This window comes from Arachis stenosperma, chromosome 8, assembly GCF_014773155.1.
Source record: "Arachis stenosperma cultivar V10309 chromosome 8, arast.V10309.gnm1.PFL2, whole genome shotgun sequence".
NCBI classification, from domain to species: Eukaryota; Viridiplantae; Streptophyta; class Magnoliopsida; order Fabales; family Fabaceae; genus Arachis; species Arachis stenosperma.
The window spans coordinates 54,899,661-54,913,172 of NC_080384.1; positions in this window are offsets into that span (position 1 = coordinate 54,899,661).

Below are 13,512 nucleotides of genomic sequence, written 5' to 3' on the forward strand. Positions count from 1 at the left end.
TCAATTCCAACCTCCTCCAGCTCGTGCACCCTCGTAGTTAGTTTCCCCTTAGCAACATCACTCTCCTTGAGGTCGGCTTGCAACAACCGAACCTGATCTCTCAAACGGGCGATCTCCTCCTCACTCTTCTTTACCTTAGAATCAGCATTAGAAACAGCATCATCTTTTTCCTTAGACGACTTCTCCAATTCAGCAATTATCACCTTATAAGAACTCTCCAAATCCGAAATCTTTGTCACAGCCTCCTGCTGCTCGGCACGAATAAGCTCAGTGGTGCGGCCAACACACATCAGGTGAAAAGCAACGACCTGCTAGAATTGCCCGAAGTGAGAATGGAAAACAACCACAACAAATGTAGAATTCAGAAGAAAATGTAAAATAACCTGAACAAACTTCCCAAGCGCCTCAACTCCAACTCGGCGAGTCATGAGCATATCTCCTGGATACTAAGAAGCCTTATCCGAGAGCTCAGCAAAATTAAATTGCTCGCTCCATAAAGAGTGAGAGCTAGATCCCGGGATAAAACCATGAAGTCTTTTTTGGCGGTCAAAGGCAACCTTATTTCCGCCAGCAACCTCCTGCTCGCCCCCTGATATGACCTCAATGGACTTATCAATGTCATCTCTTCTCCTTTTATATAAGGACGCTGGCTGAACAGAGGAATGAGCGGCCGCCCCACCTTCATCCTTCCGAGCACCACTAACACCATACTCCTTTTTCTTCTTTATAAAGGACTGGAACAGAGACGGATCAAGATGAGGAACTCGCCCACCTGCAAACACAACAAACTTTAGGCAACATTACAATAGCAAGGAAATCAATAAACACACAAAATTATTACCTATGTAGGCTTTCAAGCCATCTTTATCCCCAAAATCATACAAAGACAAAAGTTCAGGAATAGATAGGCACTCCCTAGCAGCAAAATTCTCGACCAAAAAATCCAAGAAAGAGTCTTCCTCCTTACTCCGTTCATCAGCCTCGAGGATCTGACTCGGTTCAGAGCACCAGTACAGAGGAAATCTCTCAATAAGCTCACCGTCTAGGTAAAATAGATATTCAGCCTCTATAGACCGAACCTTAACGAAAAGAGACTTGAAATTTTTAAAAGAAGATTTGTACAGATGAAACAAGGAACGGCCAGGGAAACTACTAAGGCAAACCCACAGACCCTTCCGGACCCCCTTCGACTGAAATAAGGAAAAAAACAGTGTCAACGAGCACGGAAAAGAAAGGAACTCCATCAAACACTGAAAGGCGCGGAGAAACACCCAGGAATTAGGATGTAGCTGTGACGGAGCACAGTTCAGTTGCGTAAGAATGTCACATTCGAAGGAAGAAAAAGGAAAATTCACACCAAGTTCAACCATACATGGGGTATACATATAAAAATACCCCCAGTCACCCCTCCTTTCATAAACCCTATCACTACTAGAATAAGGAAGAAGCTCAATAGACGCAAAAGAACCACCCCTCACCAAGTTCCAACCTTTTTACTCAGACAGGGACTCGACACTGTTGAAGGAAGAAGAGCGAGTCCTAACATCGTCATGAACCCAATGATAGGGGTCATCTTCTCTATCCTCAACCACTTTAAATTTTTCTTTCCCTTTCTCTTTCGCCATGCATGAACAGCAAGCAGTAAAAGTGAAAAGTAGAAGATGAAAAACGCCAGAAAAACGTCATGATCCGGAGTTGAACGCCCAAAACACGTCATAACCTGGAGTTTGACGCCAAGAAAGGTCTTTACACGTGGAAAGCTTTAGTCTCAGCCCCAGCACACACCAAGTGGGCCCCAGAAGTGGATTTCTGCACCAATTATCTTAGTTTATTCATTTTCTGTAAACCTAGGTTACTAGTTTACTATTTAAACAACTTTTACAGACACTTCTTGTACCTCATAACATTTTCAGATCTGAATTACATACTTTTGACGGCATGAGTCTCTAAACTCCATTGTTGGGGGTGAGGAGCTCTGCAGCGTCTCGATGATTTAATACAATTCATTTGTTTTCCATTCAAACACGCTTGTTCTTGACTAAGATGTTTATTCGCGCTTAATTGTGAAGAAGGTGATGATCCGTGACACTCATCACCTTCCTCAATCCATGAATGTGTGCCTGACAACCACCTCCGTTCTACATCAGACTGAATGAATATCTCTTAGATTCCCCAACAGAATCTTCGTGGTATAAGCTAGATAGATGGCGGCATTCATGAGAATCCGGAAAGTCTAAACCTTGTCTGTGGTATTCCGAGTAGGATTCAGGGATTGAATGACTGTGACGTGCTTCAAACTCCTGAGGGCTGGGCGTTAGTGACAGACGCAAAAGAATCAATGGATTCTATTCCAACCTGATTGAGAACCGACAGATGATTAGCCGTGCTGTGATAGAGTATAGGAACGTTTTCACTGAGAGGATGGGAAGTAGCCACTGACAACGGTGACACCCTACATAGAGCTTGCCATGGAAGGAATCTGCGTGTGAGAAGAGGATTTCAAGGAAGAGTTGAAGTCAAAGGACAAAGCATCTCCAAAACTCCAACATATTCCCCAGTACTACATCCTTTATAAACAAGTAACTCTATTGTTCAAGTAATCCAAACAATTTTCTTGACATCCTGACTAAGACAAATAAAATAAACATTGATTGCTTCAAGCCAATAATCTCCGTGGGATCGACCCTTACTCACGTAAGGTATTACTTGGACGACCCAGTGCACTTGCTGGTTAGTTGTGCGAATCACAAATTCGTGCACCAGTCGTCGCCTCCGTTGAGCGGTCGCCATCATCGTGCGAGAAAGGAGAAGGAGCCGTCGAGGGGTCGCTGAGCCGCTGCCGTCGCCGTCGCGTTTGTTTCTGTCACAGAAGCTTCCATTTCCGTCACTTTCATGTTGCGGAGAGAAAGAACTACGCATGAGTCAGGGGCCAGGGAAAGGGAGCCACCGCCGTTGCATCCTGGCTACGCCGCCGTTCAATTCGTTGTTTCATCATGGCCATGGAGAGGAACGGGAATGGAAAAGGAAACAGGGAAGCTGCTACTTGGGATTTGAGGAAAACGGCTCTGTTCTGCCTCGCCTCTAGGTTCTGCAAGTTGCCAGAGTCCTCAGCCGCTGGGAACCAGCACTGGAGCTACCCAGAATCACTACTGCTGCTGCCATGGGAGCTGGTATTGGAACCACTGATGGAGCTGCTGTGTTTAGTGATTTTCGCGAGTTGTGACATCGAGGTAGGGAATATTTTATTAAATTAAATATTTTAAACTTTGAATGCTTGAAAAGTTTACTGGATTATTACGAATAGTTGAATGCTTCATATGTAATGGATTTTGGTTGTAGATTAAATGTGTGACTGGTTGTGCCTCTTGTTGATTTTACGATAGTAAGGTAGAACATGTTGATATGTGTATGCTGTAGTCTGCAAGAGTGTGTTGCGTGAGTACCATACGACTTTACAAGCAAAATCTCTGCAGATTTCTGGTGACTTTTGTGAGGTAATGAACATTGCCAGCATTACAAATCCAACATCATTCAAAGATGAGGTTTCTAGGTGGTTTATAAATGTGAGACATTCTTTGCCTTTGAGCTAGCTTTGGGGTTGAGTTAAAATAGGTTATAGATTTCCTGTCTCTTGGCAATTTGTCCATCAATTGTTGTTACTTTTACGTTTACAGTTGAGTTAAAGACTCCTGATATTATTCTTAATTTCTACTATTTACTTTGTTGTTGTCAAATGATGGCCTTATTCTGAGCTGTTTTATTAGTGCTGATTTGATTTTAGTGAGTTCATATGGGTTGATGTTACTGTTTAGTGCTGCTTTATCCTTGTTAATGGCTGATTTCATGCCTTGTTTTGATTGAGCAATGATGATGATGGCCTTATTCTGAGCTATTTTATTAGTGCTGATTTGATTTTAGTGAGTTCATATGGGTTGATTTTGCTGTTTAGTGCTGCTTTATCCTTGTTAATGGCTGATTCCATGCCTTGTTTTGATTGAGCAGTGATGCTGATGGCCTTATTCTGAGCTGTTTTATTAGTGCTGATTTGATTTTAGTGAGTTCATATGGGTTGATTTTGCTGTTTGTTTAAATTCAGAAACGTCCTATTTACTGCCATAATGTTGCCGAAATTTCTAAAAATTTGTGTGTTAATTGAATTTCAATTTGTGAATTGAATTTGGTAATTTGTCGCTTTAGTTTAATTTCTAAAAGTTACACGAGCATTCAATATGTTTGAATTGGGAATAAGACTAAAAAAATGATGAATTTTATGTTTTGTTGACTCTTGAGATATGTTTAAATTGGCAGATATCAAGTGAAGAAGCTATAGAAACTGCAAAGCAACTAATGCTTAAAGAAGGCCTGTTTGTAAGTTCCCTAATGTATGTGTATTAGTATTCTGTTGTGACACTAGTAATTTATTAACTTTATTGTTGATGCTGAACCTGTTGATTTTGAGAATAATGGAATTCTCTGGCTCCCTCCTGAACCAGAAGATGCAGAAGACGAGCGAGAAACTTTTTTGGTTGATGAAGATGATGAAGACAATGACGGGAATAGGAATGCCATTGGTGAGTGGGGATATCTGTGCAATTTAAACAGTTTTGGAAGTGGAGAGCATCACCACAAGGGTAGGACAAGTGAGGAGCAGAAGAACAAGGATAGGACAAGTGAGGAGCATCGACGGCTGCAGATTCTCGAACCGAAATCAAGGGTTGATATCGGTTCTTTTCCCTAGGTCTCCACGTAGGGTTGATATCAATTCAATTTCAGTTTCCAGCAAAGGTTAAAAATATCTCTGCTTAGGGTTTTAGCACTTTACAAAGGTACTCTCCCAGGCTCCAATTCTCTTCTTTTTCTTTTTCACTGTGCTGCTCTTGTTTATATTTTTTTAATCTCCACCTTGTTCTTTCTTCATCTTTCGATTCAATTTATTGTTGTTTATATTTTTTAATCTCCGCACTTGACAAGTTGAGAATTATCTTGCTATGCTACCTATGATATTGATATATCTCTTTTCGTTTTGGTTTTCAATCTGCTGGTTTTATTTCATTGGTTATTGCAAGGGTTTGATCAAGGAGCTTGAAATTTGATTGATAAATAGCTCTCTGAAACTAATAGTTAGGTAATGAAGCGTTAAAAATGGCTGGCTTTTGAATTTATGTTATTGATTAGGACAAGAACAATGAAATGATTTTATATAGTTTGAGTGTAACAAGCTGAAGTAAATAATTTTTCTTTCTGCACTTCTTTGTTTTTCGTCTCATGTGTGTCGACAATCTGGTTTTTTGTTGTTGAAATACCATATATAGAACATAATAATAATAATCAAGGTTTACGGTTTACTTCAGGTTTCAACGATGGCTTTCTTTGGTTGAATTGGGAATTTACTCAGAAATGCTGCAAACAAGCAGATCAGTTCAGAATTGCTCCCATCCCCATCTATTCTCCAGGAAATACGGTGCATGTCATCTGCTCCAAACTCAAAACTGTTCATTGGAGGTGCATTGAAGTTTGAAATACCTTATAAGTTGCATCCATCATGTTTTATTTTTGGTGTAATATAGCTGATACTAATAATATAATAGATATTGATATATGGATAGATACATATTAACATTTCCTCTGTTGCAGGTATTTCATATTCTACTGATGAGTAAGGTTTGAGGGAGGCATTTCAAGATATGGAGAAGTTGTTGATGGTACATACAATTACTCATTTTTTCCTATGCAGACTCGATCCATGGCAGGGAAACCCTTTTGTTTGAGGAGACTCAGAAAAAGCAGCATTGTTCTTATTCTGAAGAGTTTGCAACCCCCGAGAGAGCTTGAATGAACAAGACTCAGAATTTATAGGAAGAAATGCTGATTCTGGTTCAAACTTGAGGCCTCAAAATTTATAGGAAGCAGCATTGTTCCAAAAATATGATGAAGAAATGTCCCTGTTAGACAGAATTAGTGCACAGAAACTTGAGGAAACAGGTAACAATACATCATCCATAATTATTAAATTTAGAGTTTAATTCATTAACATAGTTGCCTAATCCATCTTCAGAGTATATAAGATCCATGGAAGCCTCTCCAAGATCAATTTCAGAGTGTATTTGCATCAAGTGTGAAGAAGAAAGCATGTGATATAGGTCACAATAACCCATATGGTGAACTAGAGGCCGTTTATGTTGCTGGAATTATTGGGTGATTGTGTTGTGGATGTTGGAGCTATGTTGCAATAGCTACTATTATTATTCTCCATCTGGTTGAAGCTGCTGCAGGTTCCATCACTGACTACTGGAGAGGATGCTACTAATGTTGGCAACAATTGATGAAGAGTGAGGGTCTCTTGGCCGGAATTAGTCTATCACATTATAATAAAGCTTCCAGTTTAGTGTTTCAATAAACACTCTCACATTCTTTTGTTATTATATTTTTTGCAAACTTAGATGATATTGTGGATCTTACAACAATTTTTATAAATTTGATGGGAAATGTTCAAATTTTTTTCTTTAGTGACTTCATTCAAATAGTTTAGATTATTTATTGACATTAAATAATCTAAAAAAACTGAAATTAAGTTCATTCACGAGAAAACTATTGTAAATAAAAAATTATATATCACAAAAAAATCGTTGTCAATAGTTACAAAAGACAATGGTGTTAAAACCGTTGCCAAAACAGGACTCCAAAGGTAACGCTTTAAAACCGTTGTTTTAGATGACTATAAAATGGCAATGGTATTAAAACCGTTGCTGAAAATGACATCAACAGTAACGCTTTAAAACCGTTGTCCTAGATGGTTATAAACTGGCAACGGTTTTAAAACCGTTGCCAAAACCTGGAGCCAACAGTAACGGTTTATAACCGTTGGCTATGTGAATAATAAAACCACAACAGTTTAAAACCGTTGCCTATCCAGTTACGATTTTAAACCGTTGTCATGTTAATAGGAACGGTTAGAAACCGTTGCTTGTTGAGTAACGGATCAAAACCGTTGTCTAAAATTTTCCGTCAAAACCGTTGTCTATGCCACTAACTGTGGCAACGGTTTTTCTGTTACCGTTGCCTTAGGTAAAAAACCGTTGCCTTTGAGCATTGGCAACGGCCGCATATACCACAGGTGAAAAACCGTTGCCAAAGCGTTGCCTAAAGTTTTGGGAACGGTTTTTCAATCTACGACAACGGTTTTTGACCGTTGTGAAAAGCCTTGTTTGTTGTAGTGAAAACACTAACCTTTCGAAGACATGCTGAAGGGTAAACCGTAAGAAAAGGAAACAGCAGAGTGTGAGTCCCGAAACGCCGAAAGATATTATTGCAAGCCCACTAACTTAGTGGGTATCTTAATTCTCAACCACTAAAAAACGTGGAAAACCCAAATGGCAGAAAAATGTATTCAAAACGGTACGTTCTGCAAGGAAGCAACGAACGAGTCTTTTGAAATTCTCCCTCAAGTCATTTAAACGAATAAAGAAGCCCAAGTAAATCAAGTCAAACCCAAGTCCATCAAAGCTCGCTTACTGTTTATTACACAACATCAGACGAGCTTGGGGGGCTATGATGTGTACCCCACTATACTCGGAGATAAGATCCAAACAGAAACCGAGCTTGAAACCCGGAAGCTAACAAACAGAAACGAAAAACTGCGACCAGGTTGCTCTTATCCATTGGGCGCTATCCATAAAACAACGGAAACTGCTACCCAAGCAAGATAACAACTCTGTGCAAGTCAAAGATACTAACAACGGCACTTATCAGATTTATCGGAACTCACTAAACACAAAACTCAACTATAAAACCAGGCCACATAACCTATGAAAAGCCAGGTTACAGAACTCTCTCTGATTTATCTCTCTTATTCTGATATTACTCACATACTTACTTGAACGTTGGAGTGCTTTGTGCAGGTGCTCCCACCGCCGTATTTCAAAGGACCGAGACCTACCTCTGGTATTGCCCCTGGACGACGTATAGTTCAACCCAGGACTTGAGTGACCCCTCAGAGGCCATACATCTCGGTCCACTCAGGACGAAACACTAACAATTAATTTATCTTTTGGTTGCCCCTTTGGGCCTTGGTATTCATCACCTAGACAAATCTAAACACGACCTTGGTTGCATTCAAGTCAGTCTGAACTGATTATCACTAGAGGAATTACTCAAAGAAAATCAAGTTTAAGTATACTTGCACAAAAAATTCAACTTAACTCGTATCCTGTAAGAATATAACTTTTTAAAAAACTAGTCATACAAATAGTTGTTAAATTTAATTATAGTAAAATAAATAACAAAAGTAAGTTGAGAAACTCATTTGCAATATTATAAGTTTATAACAATAAAATTAAAATATTAAATATTAAATAATAATTATCTTTTTGAATATATTTTTTATTGTCATTTATTTAAGTTAATTATGCATTATCGCAACGCATGACTAACTAGAGTTTTTAGCAACTATATAAACGTTATTAATGCTTGTCAACATGACTCCAGACAGCAGCATGAACTTGGCGTTTAACGCCAAGTTACGTCGTCTATCCTTGCGCAAAGTATGGACTATTATATATTGCTGGAAAGCCCTGGATGTCTACTTTCCAACGCCGTTGAGAGCGTGCCAATTGGACTCCTGTAGCTCCAGAAAATCCATTTCGAGTGCAGGGAGGTCAGGATCCAACAGCATCAGCAGTCCTTTTTCAGCCTAAGTCAGATTTTTGCTCAACTCTCTCAATTTCAGCCAGAAAATACCTGAAATCACAGAAAAACACACAAACTCATAGTAAAGTCCAGAAATATGATTTTTTCCTAAAAACTAATATTATTTTACTAAAAACTAACTGAAACATGCTAAAATCTACATGAAATTACCCCCAAAAAGCGTATAAAATATCCGCTCATCACAACACCAAACTTAAACTGTTGCTTGTCCTCAAGCAACTAGATGAATAAAATAGGTTCTAACAGAAATTAAGAAGTAATAATATTTTAGAGTTTTAAATGAGGCTCAGATTCTTATTAGATGAGCGGGGCTTGTAGCTTTTTTGTTTCTGAACAGTTTTGGCATCTCCCTGTATCTTTTAAATTTCAGAATGATTGGCATCCTTAGGAACTCAGAATTCAGATAGTATCATTGACTCTCCTAGTGTAGTATGTTGATTCTTGAACACAGTTATTTTATGAGTCTTGGCTGTGGCCCTAAGCACTTTGTTTTCCAGTATTACCACCGGATACAAAAATGCCACAGACACATAACTGGGTGAACCTTTTTAGATTGTGACTCAGCTTTGCTAGAGTCCCCAATTAGTGGTGTCCAGAGCTCTTAAGCGCACTCTTTTGCTTTGGATCACGACTTTAACCACTCAGTCTCAAGCTTTTCACTTGGACCTTCATGACACAAGCACATAGTTAGGGACAGCTTGATTTAGCCGCTTAGGCCTGGATTTTATTTCCTTGGGCCCTCCTATCCATAGATGCTCAAAGCCTTGGATCCTTTTTACTCTTGGCTAGTGCTCATGGCTTGTGAATATCTTTCTTTTTTTTTTGAACTGCTTTTTCTTGCTTCAAGAATCAATTTCATGATTTTCCAGATCATCAATGATATTTTTCGTGTTCCTCATCCTTTCAGGAGCCAATATTCATCAAATTCAAAGTACATATTATGCACTGTTCAAGCATTCATTCAGAGAACAAAAAGTATTGCCACCACATATAATTAATTATAAATTTTATTATTAAGAACTCGAAAAATATAGATTACTTCTTTATTCTAAAATAAAATCTACTACTTTATTCATGCCTGATGATGATGAGAAAAATAAACTATAGCTTAATTGGAAATAAAATCAAAATAGACATACTAATTACTACTAAATATCTCCTAAGGTGAACTTCAATAAAAAAAAACGCTATCACTAAATTAAAGCAGGAAAATTGGAACTCAGCAACCTGTTGTTTTGAGTAGTAGATGTTCTTTTAATCTGTGGAGCACTTTTCAGGGATTAATTTTTGGCGCTTCAGCTCCCTTAGATCACGCCCTTGCTCCTCCTGTTCCTTGAGCAGTTTGCAAATCATGCTACTTTGATTATTCTGTTCTTCCTTTATTTGATCCATAGCTTCTTGCAATCTGGAAATAGAAGCCTCAAGATGTTCCCAATATTCGAATTGGGGCAGTTCTGGGAGGGCTTCTTGTGCTCTCCTCTTGGTTGAATCATCTTGTTGCTGTTGTCTGACCATTGATATTCCAGTAATGGGCTTTTCAATTAGGATATATTCAGTTATTCCCATCTTTACTCCAGCATCTTTGCAGAGCATAGAGATTAAGCTTGGATAGGCCAATCTGGCGTCCTTAGAGTTCCTGTTTGCTACTTTGAATAGCTCACATGAGATCAGCTGATGGACTTCTACCTCTTTTCCCAACATGATGCAGTGAATCATGACAGCTCTTTTGATGGTTACTTCAGAACGGTTGCTGGTGGGCAATATGGAACGCCCTACGAAATCCAGCCAGCCTCTGGCTACTGGTTTTAGATCCTCCCTTTTTAGTTGAACTGGGACGCCAGTCGTGCTGGTAGTCCACTTGGCTCCAGGGATGCATATATCCTCCAGAATCTTGTCCAACCCTTTATTGACCCTCATCATTCTCCTATTAAAGGAGTCTGGGTCATCTTTCAGTTGAGGAATCTTGAATATCTCCCTGATCTTGTCAGAATTAGTATGAATGATCTTTCCTCTGACTAAGGTCTGATGGTCAAAGAGAGCAGCTCCAATTAGTCTTTGCCTGTCTGTCTGCCATAGATTGGCATAGAACTCTTGAACCATGTTTCTTCCCACTTTTGTTTCAGGATTGGCCAGAATTTCCCAATGCCTGTTTCGGATTTGCTCTTGGATCTCCGGATATTCATCTTCTTTCAGATCAAATCTGACTTCCGGAATCACTGATCTGTGACTCATTATCTTGTAGTAATGGTCTGCATGTTCTTTAGTTAAGAACTTCCCTTGATTCCAAAGTGGCTTTGGAGTGCTTTCTTTCTTGCCCTTTTGGGTGGGTTGCTTTCCTCTTGGGGCCATGAATTTGATGATCACGGATAACCACACCAAACTTAGAGCTTTGCTTGTCCTCAAGCAATAGAGAAGAAAGAAGAGGGATAGGAGGAGAGCAATTGTAGGATGGTGATGATGAGGAAGGCGCCGAATACCAGATATAGGGAGGGGGGTGGGAAATTTTCGAAAAATAAGAAAGAGATAAGATAGAAGATATGATTTTAAAAGATATGATCAGAAAAGATATAATTAAAAAGAAAAAGATATGAATCATAATTTAAAAGATAAAATTGAAATTTAATTTTGAAAAAGATTTTAAAAGAAATAATTAAGTTTTGAAAACAAATTTGAAAAGATGATGGGTTGGATTTGAAAGCCATTTGTTTTTTTTTTTGGGTTAAGATATATCTAAAACATTTGTAAAATTGGATTTTAGAAATTAGGATCAAAACTTTTGGAATTGAAAATAATAATTTAAAATATGTTTATTCAAGAAAATATGAATTGAAACATAAAAATTTTGAAAAATTGTAAAAAAAAACGAAATTGTACCTCCTCCCACCATCCTGGCGTTAAACGCCCACATGGTGCATGGTTTGGGCGTTTAACGCCCACATGTTGCTTCTCCTGGGCGTTCAACGCCCATGTGATGCTTCTTTCTGGCGTTGAACGCCAGGAAGTCCTTCTTTACTGGGCGTTTTTCTAAACGCCCAGAATGCTAGCAGATTGGCGTTAAACGCCCAGAAGGTGCATCTTTCTGGCGTTTAACGCCCAGAAGATGCTCCTTTCTGGCGTTTAACGCCCAGATAGCTACCCTTACTGGCGTTAAACGCCCAGTGGGTGCTTCTTTTGGGCGTTTAACGCCCACAGTATTTCTTACTGGTTTTTTTTCACGCCAGTGAGCTTCCAAATTTCCCTGTAACTCTGTGACTTCAACCAATTGTTAATTCACCTTTGGAGATACTTGGACTTAAACCTGTAAAGAAAAGAAAATTTATTTAATTAGTAAATAAACTTTGTAAATGGCTGGGTTGCCTCCCAGCAAGCGCTTCTTTAATGTCTTTAGCTGGACTGTCACTGATCTTCAATGTAATCTCAGTCTTGAGCATTCTTGCTCGAAATTATCTTCAAGATAGTGTTTAACTCTTTGTCCATTGACAATGAACTTTTTGTTAGAGTCACTATCCTGAAGTTCTATGTATCCATATGGTGATACACTTGTGATTACATATGGACCTCTCCACCGGGATTTTAACTTCCCAGGGAATAATCTGAGCCTAGAGTTGAATAGCAGAACTTTCTGTCCTGGTTTAAAGACTCTGGATGACAATTTCTTATCATGCCATCTTTTTGCTTTTTTCCTTGTAAATTTTCGCATTTTCAAAAGCATTGAGTCTAAATTCCTCTAGCTCATTTAACTGGAGCAATCGTTTTTCTCCAGCTAACTTGGCATCAAGGTTTAGGAATCTGGTTGCCCAGTAGGCCTTATGTTCCAGTTCCACTGGCAAGTGACATGCCTTTCCATACACAAGCTGGTATGGAGAGGTCCCTATAGGGGTCTTAAATGCTGTTCTGTATGCCCACAGAGCATCATCCAAGCTTTTTGCCCAATCCTTTCTACGGTTAATTACAGTCCGTTCCAGGATTCTTTTAAGTTCTCTATTTGAGACTTCAGCCTGCCCATTAGTTTGTGGGTGATATGGAGTAGCCACCCTGTGGTTAACTCCATAACGGACCAGAGCAGAGTAAAGCTGTTTATTGCAGAAATGAGTGCCCCCATCACTGATTAATACTCTAGGGATACCAAATCTGTTGAAGATATATTTCTGGAGGAATTTTAACATTGTTTTAGTGTCATTAGTGGGTGTTGCAATAGCCTCCACCCATTTGGATACATAATCCACTGCCACCAGAATATAGTTGTTTGAGTATGATGGTGGGAAAGGTCCCATGAAGTCAATGCCCCATACATCAAACAACTCAATCTCCAAGATTCCTTGTTGAGGCATGGCATAACTGTGAGGTAGGTTGCCTGATCTTTGGCAACTATCACAGTTAAGCACAAATGCTCGGGAGTCTTTATAGAGAGTAGGCCAGTAGAAACCACTTTGGAGGACTCTTGTGGCTGTTCGCTCACTTCCAAAATGTCCTCCATACTGTGATCCATGGCAATGCCAAAGGATCTTCTGTGCTTCCTCTTTAGGCACACATCTACGGATTACTCCGTCTGCACATCTCTTGAAGAGATATGGTTCATCCCAAAGATAGTACTTTGCATCTGTGATTAATTTCTTTGATTGCACCCTACTGTACTCTTTGGGTATGAATCTCACTGCCTTGTAGTTTGCAATGTCTGCAAACCATGGCACTTCCTGGATGGCAAACAGTTGCTCATCCGGAAAGGTTTCAGAGATCTCAGTGAGAGGGGGGACGCCCCTTCCACTGGTTCTATTCGGGACATGTGATCTGCTACTTGATTTTCTG